This window comes from Benincasa hispida, chromosome 4 (genome assembly GCF_009727055.1).
Source record: "Benincasa hispida cultivar B227 chromosome 4, ASM972705v1, whole genome shotgun sequence".
Classification (NCBI taxonomy): Eukaryota; Viridiplantae; Streptophyta; class Magnoliopsida; order Cucurbitales; family Cucurbitaceae; genus Benincasa; species Benincasa hispida.
Genome location: NC_052352.1, coordinates 36678198 through 36694510, shown reverse-complemented (window position 1 = coordinate 36694510; position 16313 = coordinate 36678198). Strand labels below are relative to the sequence as shown.

The 16313-nt window shown below is 36.3% G+C and overlaps 1 non-coding gene across 1 annotated transcript; it reads left to right on the top strand.

The window, feature by feature from the left end:
* The first annotated feature begins 9674 nt into the window (after positions 1-9674).
* Positions 9675-9781, top strand: LOC120076917. Its single transcript, XR_005481664.1, has one exon. It is a non-coding gene; the product is annotated as a small nucleolar RNA R71 (small nucleolar RNA).
* Positions 9782-16313: the final 6532 nt, after the last annotated feature.

Here is a 16313-nt window from a genome sequence, read left to right as displayed (position 1 = left end):
ACGCAGCAGAAGCAACGAGGATCCATAAGTACTCTTTAAATCATTAATTTTGGCAGAAATGAAAACATGCTCGAACAGAATTTAATGGGTTTCAAGACATACCTTTGAAAAACTGTTGAAATCTCGATTTCCAGCTGCTAATTCCTCCAAATCTTTGTGCAGACCACCATAAGATCTTCCCTACTATTCTCTAGGTGCTCTAAATTAAGTTGTGGGACTCAAAATAAGCTAGAATCAAAGGGAACTGAGAGAATGCTCACAACAACAACGTGAAGAACACCCTTCTTCTACGAATTTTTTAGATAAATTCTATCAGTTGCAACAACCCAAAATTACTCCAATCTCTTCAATATATTGCAACCATGCAAGGAGATATGCTGCATGGGATGTAGCTCATGCTTGGAGTAATTGAAGGTTGAAAATAATGGGTTCTTTGTAAGCTAGTTGAAGATGAAGTTGAAAAATCCAATTTTTCATTTTTGTGTTTTTTTTCTATTTCCAAAATCTATATTTTGATTTAAAAATCACTTTTTATTTCTAAAATAAAAATTTATTAATTTTACAAATTAATTTCATAAATTAATTTTCTAATAAAATTAATAAATAATTATTTAAACAATTTAAATAATTCTAATTAATTTAATATCCAATATTAAATTAATTTTACACAAATCCATCTTCATATATTTAAATCATATTTAAATATATATTCTCCAATTTCGTTTGATTCTAATTTAAACGTTTCAAATTAACTTATCACACTAGTCTAAAGCTAATCTATTTTCGAGCTAGTAGAGGGACCTTGTGTACCTACATATCATGGGTTTCCAACGATCCGAGATTAATCGACTAAGCTCATTAAACCGATCTAAACCCCATTCGTTAACTAATGGATTACTCCACTGAAACTCATAATTGAACTCCCCTCACTGTAGATATATTATATCCACTTGATATAACCATGATTAGTAAGTCAACCTTCACAGGTTGTTCGTAATAACAGTTGGGTCAAATCTTTGTCTTAACCCCGAAATTACCTCTTGTTTCTTAAGTCCCCACTGATCCCTAATGAACAATTGTTTTGTGATCCAATCAACAAAATCGAGTCCCTCTCGGGCCAATAAGAGGTCGGGCCCCTTGTTTAAGATCCTGAATCAGCACTTAAGGGAACAACCTCTTTACTATCCCTAAAAGCAGGTAGGAGTGAATTTCATTTTTCATCCTCTGTCCCCAGCTATCTATCCGGTCTTACCTTGAAATGGAAGGTTTACTGGGCCGACACTAGTTGAGCCAACCCTCACCTATGCAAATCTAAAGATAATTTCAAATAAATAGGAATTCATAGTTAGCTCAGGATTAATGTCAAGTTACCTAGGTCATCGCTTTGAAATAGTCAATTTTAAATAGTAAACACCGTTATAAAGTAAGAGTGATTGATTTCGTGGTCCGATCTTGTACAAACCCTTTTGTACAAGGACACTGCACTCTTCATGTCTCAACATGAACGAATTAGGATCACTTCATTTTAGCAACTTTACAACTCCTTGTAACAACTACAGAGTAGGCCGTATCCAATAGTGTTACCAGAATAAGGTACCAAATCTTATTCATATACTATAGATCATTTTGACTATTTATTCGAACCCGATCCACTTTTATGTCTCCACATAAAGTTCAAGTACTCATCCAATAGTCAAGGGACTTTCTATCAAGTCAAACATTTATTCAATAACACCTTATTGAACTTTCAGAATAAGTTTCATTGTTTACATACTACGAGTTTTAAGACATAAAACCCAACAGATAACCAGTGATAAAAACTTATATAAGTCTATCACTGATAGACGCTAATAGAAGTCTATAGTGTCTATCAATTATAGAAATTTATAGAAAATCTATCATTAAAAGAGGTCGATAGAAATTTAGGTTGATAGAAGTCTGTCAGTATCTATCAATGATAAGAAACTGATAGAAGGCTAGCATTATTGATAGAAACCAATAAAGTCTATCATTAATGGAGGTTGATAAAAATTTATCAGTGTTTATCCCTTTTTTTTTTTTTTTTTTTTTGCTATTTCTATAAATAGTTTGGCATTTTTCCTATATATGAAAATTTCTCTTATATCTTTTTAGGCTACCTTTAAACAAATAAAATTACTTAAACAAAAAGGAATAAAGTTAGGGTTGTTTTCAAAATATAGAAAAATGAACCAAATTATTTTTTAATATTAACAAAAATTTCATTGTCTGTCATTGTTTATCACTAATAGGTGGTGGTATTTTATTACAGGACCAAAATAATATTCTAACCAAAAATAAATTTCTATTTGTTTCACAAATTTCTTCTTTCAGGGTTTACAACAATGTCTTTGACCTTTTATAAATGTTTTAAAATTACTTTAGTACAAATTTGTCAAAACTTTTAAATTTACTAAAGTGCTTTCGCATTATAACAATTGGACCATGCTTCACAATTTTTTTTGAAAAAAGTACACATCTTCACAGATTTGAAACTATTTTCAATTCCTCTAATATTATTGACATAAAGATAATGGTTGATTTAGTATGGGTCTAGAGGCTCAAACCTCTCTCAACTTTATGTTTTTTATATAATACATATATAAAAGACTGACATGGTATAAAAACTACTGGGTAGTCCAATGGTAAATTTGCCTTTTAACTCTCTCTAGACCCAAATTCAAGCCTCATTCATTTAGTAGCTAAAGATATCAATGATAATTTGGAATGGATAATTAAAAGAAATAGATAACATGGAAATAATTAATAAATTAAAGGAACAAAAAGAATAATGTTTAAATGAGTTGAATCATCATCCTCGAAAAAAAAATGGTAGAAGAAATGTCAAGGTGTATGTCACTTCTTTGTCACTAGTTTCATGAAACCTATAAGTAATATAACTTCAATTGTTGAAATAAGTATATCGTGTTGCGAATTTGAGGATCATAACGGGAACATGGATGGTAATAAAATAAATAAAACAAAAATATAAGTAAATAAAATAAAATAAATAAAACAATAAGAAATAAGAAAATTCTCAAATTTCTCCACTTTCTCCAATTTGTATGGAATTTGCCCAATGTGTGTAATCTTAAGATTCACCACATGACACTATTTGTAGGCAAAGTGGCAAGTAGGATGTGAACTTACATGGACACCTAGCATGAATAACTACCAAGCACATGGACAATATGAAGGGTGACACGTGATTTTTAGGACACTGAGCAATAGATATTTATTTATTATTATAATATTTATAATACTCCCCATTAGATGCCCATATATATATGAAATATGCCTCGTTAAAATCTTACTAGAAAAACCCAATGGGAACAAACTCTAGTGAAGAAAAAAGAGTACATATTTCATATAATATATACTCCTAAAAGAATACAATTATAGTTACTCTACCCCATGAAAATGTCACTTAAAATCTCTAAGTCACCGCATTCCAATATTGTGCACCAATTTTTCAAACATTGCTGTTGGTAATGTCTTTGTAAATAAGTCTGTCAGGCTATCCTTCGAACATTGTTGTACAGTGACGTCGTCATTTTCTTCAAGATCATGAGTATAGAAAAGCTTCAATGAAATATGCTTTGTTCTATCTCTTTTAATATATCATCATTTGATTTGGACCATGCAAGCTATGTTATTTTTGTATCTTATTGTTGGAAGATTTTTATTAGAAGATAAGCCACACGTTTTATGAATGTGCTGAGTCATTGACCTTAGTCATACACATTCTCGACTAGCCTCATGAATTGCAAGAATTTCAGCATGATTTGAGGAAGTGGTTGTTATAGTATGTTTCACCGATCGTCATGATATAGCAGTTCCTCCACATGTGAACATATAACCTGTTTGAGATCTAGCTTTGTGTGAATTAGATAAATATCCAGAATATGCATAACCAACTAGATCAAAATTTGATTTATTTGAATATAACAAACCTATATGGATTGTTTCTCAGAGATAACGGAGAATACGCTTAATTCTGTTCCAATGTCTTTTTGTAGGAGAATAACTATATCTAGCTTATAAATTTACTGAAAATGCAATATCTGGTCTTGTATTATTAGCAAGATACATAAGTGCATCAATTGCACTAAGATATGGTACTTCAGGACCAAGAAGTTCTTCATTATCTTCTTGAGGTTGAAATATATCTTTCTTTATATCCAATGAACAGACTTCAATTGGAATATTTAAAGGATGTGCTTTGTTCATATAAAATCTTTTAAAAAATTTTCTTGTATAAGTTGACTAATGAATGAATATTCCATCTACTAAATGCTCAATTTGCAAATCAAGGAAAAAAATTTATTTTTCCAAGATCTTTTATTTCAAATTCTTTCTTAAGCTATTCTATTGCCTTTGAAAGCTCTTCAGGAGTTCCAATTATATTCGAGTAATCAACATATACAGTTATAATAGTAAATCCTAATTGTGATTTTTTTTATAAAAACACACGAACATATTTGATTATTTTGATATTCTTCTTTCATTAAATATCAACTCAGGCGATTGTACCACATTTGTCCTGATTGTTTCAATCCATGTAGTGATCACTGTAACTTTATTGAATACCATTCCCGAGAATTTGATGTATATATTTCAGGTACCTTAAATTCTTCTGGGATTCTCATATAAATATCATTTCCAAGAGATCCATATAAATATATTGTGACTACATCCATAAGATGCATATCCAGACTTTTATACACAGTCAAGCCAATTAAATATCTTAGTGTAATTACATTCACCTCTAGAGAATATGTCTCCTCATAATGAATACCAGGTCTTTATGAAAAAACTTGTGCAACTAGTTTTTCTTTATACCTTGTGACCTCATTATTTTTTGTTTAACACCTTCTGGTGTTCGGACTACTGGTCCAAAAACTTGACGTTTTGAAAGTGAGTTTTAATTCTGCCTTGATTGCTTCTTTCCACTGAAACCAATCTTTTCTATGTCGACATTCTTCAACAAATTTTGGTTCAAGATCCTCATTTTCAGATATAATATCAAGAGCAATATTATACGCAAAAGTGTTGTCAATAATTACATTAGAACGATTCAATCTTTTTCCTGATATGACATAGTTTATTGAAATCTCATTATTATCTTTAGGTATCTCACCTTCCTCACTAGTCATGTTGAGAATTTCTTTATGTGTATTTACATCCTCAACCAAGTTTTTTTTCACTATTAATTATTTTTCGTTTTCGAGGATTTTTTCTTTGGAACCCATTGGTCTACCACGCTTATGGCATGTTCCAGACTCATTAGTGACAACTTGTTGTGTTGGGATATCAATTTTTGATGGAACATTTGCAGTTGGTATATGTGACTTAGTTACTTTATTTGCATCTATAAATGCATCTGGTAATTGATTTGCTATATTTTGCAAATGAATTATTTTTTGAACTTCAAGTTCACCATGATCTGTATGAGGATCTAAATGAGACAATAACAATGCATTCCATGTAATTTATTTGTTCAAGTTCTTAATGCCTCCCTTTAATGTTGGAAAATTTGTCTCATTAAAATGACAATCAACAAATTATGCAGTAAATACATTACTTGTCAGGGGGTTTAAGATATTTAATAATTGATGGAGAATCATATCCAACATATATTCCTAACCTACCTTGAGGACCCATATTAGTGTGTTATGGTGGAGCGATTGGAACATACACTGCATACCAAAAAATTCTTAGATGGGAAATATTTGGCTCATGACCATAAGCTAATTTTAATAGTGAGTATTTGTGATAAGCTACTGGCCTAATTCTACAAATGACACTGCATGCAAAAGAACATGTCCCCATACAGATGAAGGAAATTTAGCACTCATAGGTAATGGATTTGTAATTAGTTGCGAACATTTTATAAAAGATTCTGCTAAACCACTTTGTGTATGAACATGAGTTACAAGATGTTCAACACTTATCCCAATTGACATAAAATAATGATCAAATGTTTGAGATGTAATTCAATAGAATATCAAGACAAATGATCTTAATTGTATAATCAGGAAATTGTGCTCTTAACTTAATTATTTGAGCAACTAATCTTGCCAAATGCAAGATTTCGACTTGATAATAAGCACACGTGTGACCATCTACTGGATGCATCTATTAATACTATAAAATATCTAAATGGCTCACTTGGTAGGTTAATAGTAAAGGAACTCTTATTGAAGAGAACCAATGAGCGGAAGCAAGATCTTTCCAAGCTCATTGTGAAAGAATTAAAGGCATTCACAAACATACAAAACAGTTATGCATCTTAGAACAAATTACAACATGCTTTAGAAATAAAATACAAAAGGGAATGAGAGACATGCCTTTGAAGAATACTTCTTCTATCAATCTCTCGCTTTCATGAAGAATTGGATACCAACCTCTTGCTCTCGTTCAGATCGCCTACCCAATCGTCTAGTAATCACAAACAGTCTTCTCCACGGACAAGTACCATTCGACACTACCACTCGGCAACCTTGGTATTCTCAAAGTGAGAATCTAGGAGGTGTAGGCTCTGTGTGAATTTGGTAGAGGGATGGAGGAAGGAAACGATCGAACTACACGATCAAGCAAGTGGGAGAAGGTACTATCTTTCGCATAGACTGAGTATGCTTGATAGCTTAGTAAATATCGCTAGTACACAATCGTTTAGTAAAACATGCTGGATTGTTTACACAATCGTTTAGTAAGTAAGTGTCACTCTATTGTTGGATCGTTTACATGATCATTTAGTAAGTGTCGTTTTACACGATCATTTAGTCTCTCGCTTAAAGGCTATCGTGTAGTCTCTCGCGAGCTAAATGATTAGTAACGCAACTTATGAGCAATTCATAACAAAATGGAAACACTTTTCATCTTATTCTTCAATTATTCAAAACTGAAAAATAACCTCCCTCTTTCACGATTAATGGAGAAAATAACTAACCACAATTATCACATAATTGTTTTAATTATAAATAAATATAATAACTAACTTATTATATTATATTATATTTATAACCTATAGTTTTAATATCACATCATATGTAATATTTAAACCATAGTTCTTTTCTTTTTTATTTAATATAAATCATATTTATATTAATTCCTCCAATAATGTATCTCATACATCATATCAATTATATCACATATAATTGAACCAATTTAATTATATTATATTATATATAACCAAATTCCCTTTTGTTAATTTATACACTTCAAACTAACCCAAAAATTAATTCTCAACATGAATCCATTGAGCTACAAAAGGGACCTTATGGACCTATAGCTTGAGTTTGAACCCTATAAACCTTATGGACCTGTAGCTACAAACGGGTGGGTTTGCAACCCTCCCACTACGTCGAGGTTCCCTCAACTCTTGAAGTGGAACTGACTGACTAGATGAACTCCTATCAACAACTCTTGCTGATGTAGCAGGTTCTTCAATAACTCTTGTTAAAGTTTCAGTAGTTTCATTAGAAAGCTCACGCAACACGACTTTGCTTCGTGGACTGTGCTCCCTTATATGACCCTCCTCCAGAAAAGTAGCGTTTGTTGAAACAAACACCCTATTTTTCATCGGATTATAAAAATAACCCCCTTGTGTACCTTTGGGGTAGCCTACAAAGAGACATAACCTTCACCGTGGTTCCAACTTCTTGAGATTAGCCTCAAGCACATGTCTGGGCAGCCCTAAATGCAGAAGTGACATAAACTAGCTTTACGCCCATTCCACAACTTAAGATGTGTTCTTGCAACATTCTTGGAGGGAAAACAGTTGAGTATGTATACCACAGTCTCCACTGCGAAATCCCAAAACGAGTCCGGTAAGGAAGCGTAACTCATCATCAAGTAAACCATGTCTAACAAGGTCCTATTTCTCCTCTCCGCTACATCATTCTGCTGAGGTGTACCCAGCGCTGAGAGTTGGGAAACGATTCTAAGTTTTATAAAATAGTCCTGGAATGGCGAGTCCAAAAACTCTCCACCTCGATCCGATCGAAGTGTTTTAATCCGTCTATCTAATGCGTTTTCAACTTCAGCCTTGAACTCTTTGAACTTTTCAAAGGATTCAGACTTTCGTTGCATAAGATAAACATACCCCTTGAGTAATCATCAGTGAAACTGATAAAATACTCATAGCCACCTCAGGCTCGCACATTCATAGGACCACAAAGGTCAGAATGTACTAACTCAAGAGGCTCCTTGGCTCTATAACCTTTTCCAATAAAAGGTCGTTTAGTCATCTTACCCTCAAGGAAAGATTCGCACACTGGTAAAGAATTTTCTTCTAACTCACTTAGAAGTCCATTGTTCACCAATCTCTTAATCCTATTGAGATTGATGTGCCCTAAACGAAGATGCCAAAGAAAGGCATTTTCTTTTGGAGAAATTCGTCGACGCTTTGATTGAGTTATGGCAGTTCTGAACAATTAAGTATTATGGAGGGAATTAATGGCTAACGGCCTTAGCACATATAAATTCGATTCTAAATTTGCTATGCAAATAAAAATACTATCATTATGAATAAACGCTTTATCCACATTAAAATAGATAGTATATTTACATTGCAATAAACATTTTACAGAAATGAGGTTCTTCTTTAGTTCAGGAACAATATATACACCATTTAAAATAAGAAACCTATTCCGCAAAGCTAATTGGAGTCCTCCCACTGCCACAACTGAAACGATGTGCCCAGTGCCTACTCGCATCGTCATCTCACCAACCTCTAGCTGTCGCCAAGATCTATTCCCCTAAAAAAAAGAACAAACATGGTTAGTGACGACCAAATCAATTATTCAGGCAGAATCATCATTCCCCACTAAACAAGTTTCAAGTACAAGTAAATCACATTTACTTTTATCGACCTTGGCCTTAGCCTTGGCTGCTTTCTTCTCTTTCAGATACCGAGGATAGTTCCTCTTCTAATGTCCATCTTGGTTGTAGTGGAAACACTTTCCCTTAGAAACCCGTGGACACCTCTTTGGGGCAACAGATGGTGGGTTAGCAGGTGCCTTCCCTTTACCCTTGCCACCATTCTTCTTCTTCCCCTATGCAGAGTTAGAAGTAGAAGGTGCAGACTTCGTTCCTGAGGTCAAACCTCTATGAAATGTCCTGGAGGATGAAGCAACATTTGCCTGACCCTTCTGCCTCTCCTTACTTTTTCAGTAAAGATTGGTAGGTGTACAACTCGTTAAGGAGAGTTGTAAGGTTATATTTCACTTTGTTAAGAATCACATTACTAACAAAGTGCAGGAAGCTCTCTGAAAAAGAATGCAGGATGATGCTAACCTAGCTGCCGTTATCGATGATAGACCTATTCAACTCCGCCACATTAAAGTGAACCATCATGTTAAGCACATGTTCATAAACAAAGGTGCCTTCTTCCATTTTGGAGTTGAATATGTATTTAAGAGCCTCATGCATAAGTTGTTCAGACGGTTGTCCAATCATCCACCGCAGGGACTCCATGATCTCACGCACTGAGACCATAGGCTCATCTTTCTTGGCCAAGACTTCAGAAATACTTGCCAAGATGTAGGCTCAGGCCTTCTCATTCGCCTTTGTCCATCGCTCGTATGCCTCCCAAACATTTCGAGCGGCATTCGGAGCTGGAGTAGAAGATCACCATCTGTAAGCAATCTGGTAAGCCGTTATGCGGGCAATCTCTTACTAGCCTCTTAAACCTCGCCCAAGCGTCACTGAGCAATTCCTCAATTTCCTATTCAAAATTCGTAATTAACTTCCTCCTTCTTGCGTTCTCTGTTGGAGGGAAGTATTTCTTCATTAATTTTTCCACTACTTGTTCCCATGATGTTATCTCTTTTGGTTCGAGAGAATAAGCCCATTTTCGTGCTTGATCGCATAAGGAAAATGGGAACAACGTTAATCGAACCTCCTCAATAGAGATATTTGGGAACACAAAAGTGTTGCAGATTTCAATAAAACTCCGGAGATGGGTGTGCGGATCCTCACCATGCCTTCCACCAAACTATCCGGCCGCTTGAATCATCTGCAACATAACCAGTTTCATTTCAAACCTCGATCCGTTTAGAGCTGGCCTCATGATTTCTGAGGAGAAATCATATAGGTTGGGCAATGCATAATCCTGAATGGGTCTATTGCGGTCATTCGCCAGAAGGATGGGTTTCGCCATGATATTATTTTCATTTGGTGCTCCATTTCATGGTTTTTCCACCATGTTATCTTTCTCTTGTTGTTGTTGTTGGCAGCTGTCTCTCAATCTTCGTCAGAACGTTCTTTCAATCTCTGGGTCATAATTTTCCAGAGATTGAAAGCTGCAAAGAAAATAAAAAAATTACCGTTAGCACAAGGTATTGTCGAAGCCCCCGGCAACTGCGCCAAAAACCTGATGTGTATTGTTATGCGATGAAATAATGGTAAAGAATGCGTTGGTGGAAAATGCGTTGTGCATGCAAGTTTTCTCAGTAAGATCCAAGTATAAATCCTACTGAGTTTCCTAGTAAGCTTAGGGTCGAACTCAGGGACTAAGGAAAACAATATGCGATGATAATTTTTAGATCACTTTGCAGTAACAAATAAATCAAGGGGCTGGTTAATTTGTTGTTTACAGTATAAAATATATACGGCAGAGTTGAGAAAAGAGTTAATATTATGAAAGATGGGATGAGTATGCGGGGGAACGGGTTGAGAATGGGTTTAGCTAACACTTCCTAGGATTGCGTTCATGTTATGCGATCATGCTACACACATACAACAGCAAATCATCTCTCAATGCAAATGCTACAGCTTCTAGTTTTAGAACGCATGCGATATATGCGATGATGTCTATAGGACTTACATCTAAGCCTCTATTCTTGTCTATGCGATGACGAATGACACACACATATACAAGGCAACCGCATGCTACCATAACCTATCGGGTACATGCGATGCATGTTGGCAAACATAGCTTATCTCTAAGTCCCTATCTCTTGCTTATGCAGATCTAATCTTGCTCTCTCGAATCTAGATTCTAACCTAGCTCTCTCAAGTCTTAGGTTCTTTCTTTAGACTCTCTCTCTCGAGTAGCTCTAAAGGGTATTGGGTGCAACATAAGACAAGATGATCGCATGCAATGAAGATCCTAGGTCATGTTAGCTAAGTACTTCTCAACCCATTCGATAGATTTAGCTACTCATGCATATTTTAAAGAGAGTGAACAAATGTAGATAAGCAAGTTCCATTCTATATATATATATAATCGAAATACAGAATGACAATGTGGAATAAGAATAAAGAGTCTGGTAGCAATTTCTTGATTCCTAAGGCTTTTACACTGTTCTTCTCTACTCTACTCAAAAGATATTCTTGCTCTCGCAAGAGTCGGCCCTCTCTCTGTTTTTCCACGCTCCCTGGCACTCTCTCGAGCTGACCAGGATGATCTCCCCAGCTCTTTTTCCTTCTCTCGCTTCTGCCTTCTAAGTATAAGAAAACTAAGAACAAGGCTAACTATCGTCTATATGGTGAACTCTAAAACTGGGCGAACTCCTTCACTGAAGGTGGCCTTCGATATTTATAGAGCTTCAGGGTGAAAAGCTTCCTTTCTCTTATGATTGCACCGATGGGATGACATTAATTCTCTATCTGATGCACCGAATAATTGTCATTGAAAAGTTGAGTGTACTTGCTGCAGTAGGTCGTTAACGGCTTGTCAACTTAATTCAGAATCGACCGTTATCAGCTTTCTGTCCCATCGTGATTTATTAAGCTTTCACCCAGATGTTGCCACCTTGATGCACTGGCTCTATGCAGCCACCTTCTTGAGAAGATTTTCGCGAGCGTAAATGATCGCATAGCCTTGCGGTCGCAATCTCTTAATGCGCTCGGACGTTAATTTCTTCGAATTGCATTTTCGCCTTGCGTCAACGCATTTTCCTACATAAAATACATAAGTTAGTTGTTTTAATGTGATGGACGCATGCGATCGCAATGTTGTGAACTTAATGCTTTTGGATGCAATATTGTATATTTTTACCATCGGAATCCTGCATTGTTTTATAACTTTGCGCTGTAATAACGTGCATTTCTGCCCGTTATCACACCCCCAAATTTAAAACAATGCTTGTCCTCAAGCATAAGCTAAATATTTTCTCTAGAAAGTCGACTGCCTTCTTCTTTCCTAGGTTTCTCAAGGTTGCCTTATTCAAATCCTATACACCAAAATCTCCTTAATTCTTATCCAAGCCTCTTCTTAAAATATTTTTTCTATGACCTTGCGCTGATCCAAGTGCCTAGCCTTCGTTTTGGCTTGCCCCCATGTGTGTTATGCGGACATCCAACTACGAGCAAAGCGCTCTTTCTCAGTCTAAACTCATGCCTATTTGGCAGCGGAGTTGCGATCATTTATTTATGCGTTGATCACGATTCCTACCTTCGTTTTAGCTTGCTCCCACGGGTGTCATGCGGACATCCAACTACGAGTAGGATCCGATCGCAACGTTATAATGATATATTTTTTTTTTATAACCTAAAAATAGCAAGGTCAAAAATAATACCGCACCCCCAAATTTAAAATGCGGCAATGTCCTCATTGATGAAAGATTGAAAGAAGTCATGCGATGCTCTTAGAATGTTTCGTAAAAAGTCAATTTGAAAGAAAGTTGGCAGACCACTAGCTTCTAGAAATATTTTATGAGTTGACCATCCTAAAATTAAGTTGACTCTAGTGTATACGAAAAAATAGAGGCATGTGTTTCATCATTGAAATCATAATTGGCAAGGAGAAATAATGCAGTGACTTACAAAATTAATTGATGTTAAATAAATGCACCAACTAAAGAGGATGCGATGATAAAATTTTTAGAGTTAAAATGCGATGCGATAGAGCATAATTTGGAATAAACAAAGTCAAGGAAAGATAAAAACCACCAAATTTGCTTTGATGCCCACATTATTTGTGAACGCATCCTTCTTTGCGGCAAACTGCTCTCTTTGATTGCAGTGACAGAATAAAGTAGTTGCGTCTTTCGTGTAGCGCCTCCGCAATCATTCACCTCGATCGTTGCAAAGAAAAAATTGAGAGGGTCAAATAATGAAAAACAAAGTTAACAAAATCATTTACCACGATCGCACATATATATATATATATATATATTTTAAAAAAGAGACAGATATACGATATCAGATAAAAGTAAGGTAATGAAAGTTCATGAAGCATTGATAGGAAGAAGGATATTCCAAAAGGATTGCGTCCCCGATGAGTGTGAGTTGCATAGTATCGCAAGGACTACTTATTTCAATTTTGACTTTTTACGTCCAGGGCAACTTCCTCTTCTTTTCTTGGTCTTTTGGAATCTTGACTGCCTTAATCAGGAGCTTTTTCCTATTGACGTTCATCACGATCTCCCCCTTGTGCACATCAAATTGAGCGCGACCGGTCGAGAGGAATGGTCGTCCCAATATGATGGGCGCATCTTCGTTCGCTTTATAGTCCAAAATGATGAAGTCTGCGGGCAAGATGAATCTGTCAATTGAGACTGCGGCATCTTTCAACTCTCCCTTAGGATGTATTCAGGATCTGTTCGCAAGTAGAAGAGTCTCTGTCGTGGGCGTGAGTTTTCCCATATTCAATCGTTTGAAGATTGATAGCAGCATTACGTTTATACTCGCCCCAAGATCGTATAGTGCTTGACCAATGTAGACCCCTCCAATTGAGCATGGTATCGTGAAGATTCCTAGGTCGCACATTTTTGGCGGGATCATGGAATTTTGTGTTACTGCCACTGTAGCGATCTTTTCTTCATCATTCTGTTTCTTTTTCAATCTTTGCGGGAATGGTGGTAGTTGGACTTCTTCTATCTCATGTTCTAGAGGCTTGAAGGTGGACGCAACTTCTGAGTTCATCTTCTCGGAATCTTCTGAATCATATGTCGACGGGTCCTCGGTTGTCATCGCATTCAAGTTGGTTGTGATGGGTTCCTCCCCTACTTCCGCTGTCATTATTTTGCTTAGCAAAGAGACTGCTAAGCATTGTTCCTTTCCTGTACTCCCAGAGTTGTGAGGGAACTCAGTTGAGCTCGGTAACGCTCCTTGCGGTCTATTTTTTAGTTCGCTTGCGATTTGTCTTAGCTGAATTTCAAGATTTTTGATGGACGTCGCTTAATTCTGAAGCACTGATTCATTCTTCTCAATATACTGCTTCATTAAGCTCTCTAAGGATGAAAATTGCGGTGTCTGTGAACTGCTGGCTTGGTTATGCATTTGACCGTTTGTTCGCAGGAAAAATCCTGTGGCCTTCCTTTTATGCCATTGGTTGAAAGTTGTGTTGTTGATTTTTCCACACGAAATTAGGGTGGTTTCTCCACCTGGGGTTGTACGTAACGAAATAAGGGTTATTCTTTATGAAGCTACTGACTGCGGATTTCACTGGCATTCCTCCATCGAATGTGCTTATCCACAGATGACACAATTTGTGGTCGTTTGAGCAATTGCGTTGACCTGCCCTTTTTACGTTCCCGTGCTATTAATTGCGATGCCTTGTATCAAACTTATCATCGCAGTCATTTGGTTCTGTAAGGATGCGATGGCCCCGTTGTTTGTGTCACTATCTTTGATTCTTAATCTTTGATCACTTTCTCTTCAGTCTTCATGATATTTAGAAATGTGATCAAGGATATTCTTGGCTTCATCGTATGTTTTATCAAGTAGCCACTAGCTGCTGCCGCGTTGGCAGCCGTCTATGATGGAGGGTTTAGTCCTTGGTAGAAGATCTCCATCTATAAGCAATCTGGTAAGCTGTTATGCGGGCAATCTCTTACCAGCCTCTTAAACCTCGCTCAAGCGTCGTTGAGAGATTCGTCAATTTCCAGTTCAAAATTCGTAATTAACTTCCTTCTTCTTGCGTTCTCTATTGAAGGGAAGTATTTCTTTATGAACTTTTCCACTACTTGTTCCCACGATGTTATCTCTTATACACATCTAGATGTGTATAAGAGACAGTCTCTTACCAGCCTCTTAAACCTCGCTCAAGCGTCGTTGAGAGATTCGTCAATTTCCAGTTCAAAATTCGTAATTAACTTCCTTCTTCTTGCGTTCTCTATTGAAGGGAAGTATTTCTTTATGAACTTTTCCACTACTTGTTCCCACGATGTTATCTCCCCTGGTTCGGGAGAATAAGCCCATTTTCGTGCTTGATCGCATAAGGAAAATTGGAACAATGTTAGTCGAACCTCCTTAGTAGAGATATTTGAGAACACAAAAGCGTTGCAGATTTCAATAAAACTTCGGAGATGGGCATGCAGATCCTTACCATGCCTTCAACCAAACTGTCCGGCCACTTGAATCATCTGCAACATAACCGGTTTCATTTCAAACCTCGATCCATCCAGAGCTAGCCTCATGATTCCTCGGGAGAAATCATATAGGTTGGGTGACGCATAGTCTCGAATGGGTCTATTGCGGTCATCCGCCAGGAGTATGGGGTTCGCCACGATATATTTTCATTTGGTGCTCCATTTCCTAATTGTTCCGCCATGTTATCTTTCTCTTGTTGTTGTTGTTGGCAACTGTCTCTCAATCTTCGTCGGAACGTTCTTTCAATCTTTGGGTCGTAATTTGCCAGAGATTGAAAGCTACGAAGAAAATAAAAAAAAATTACCGTTAGCATGTCAAAGTCCCCGACAACAGTGCCAAAAACTTGATGTGTGTTGTTATGCGATGAAATAATGGTAAAGAATGCATTGGTTTAAAATACGTTGTGCATGCAAGTTTTCTCAGTAAGATCCAAGTATAAATCCTACTGAGTTTCCTAGTAAGATTAGAGTCAAACTCAGGGACTAAGGAAAACAATATGCGATGGTAATTTTTAGATCACTTTGCAGTAACAAATAAATCAAGGGGCTGGTTAATTTGTTGTTTACAGTATAAAATATATACGGAAGAGTTGAGAAAAGAGTTAATATTATGAAAGATGGGATGAGTATGCGGGGGAACGGGTTGAGAATGGGTTTAGCTAATACTTCCTAGGATTGCGTTCATGTTATGCGATCATGCTACACACATACAACAGCAAATCATCTCTCAATGCAAATGCTAGAGCTTCTAGTTTTAGAACGCATGCGATATATGCGATGATGTTTATAGGACTTACATCTAAGCCTCTATTCTTGTCTATGCAATGACGAATGACACACACATATACAAGGCAACCGCATATTACCATAACCTATCTCTAGGGTGCATGCGATGCATATTGGCAAACAGAGCTTATCTCTAAGTCTCTATCTCTTACTTATGCTGATCTAATCCTACTCTCTCGAGTCTAG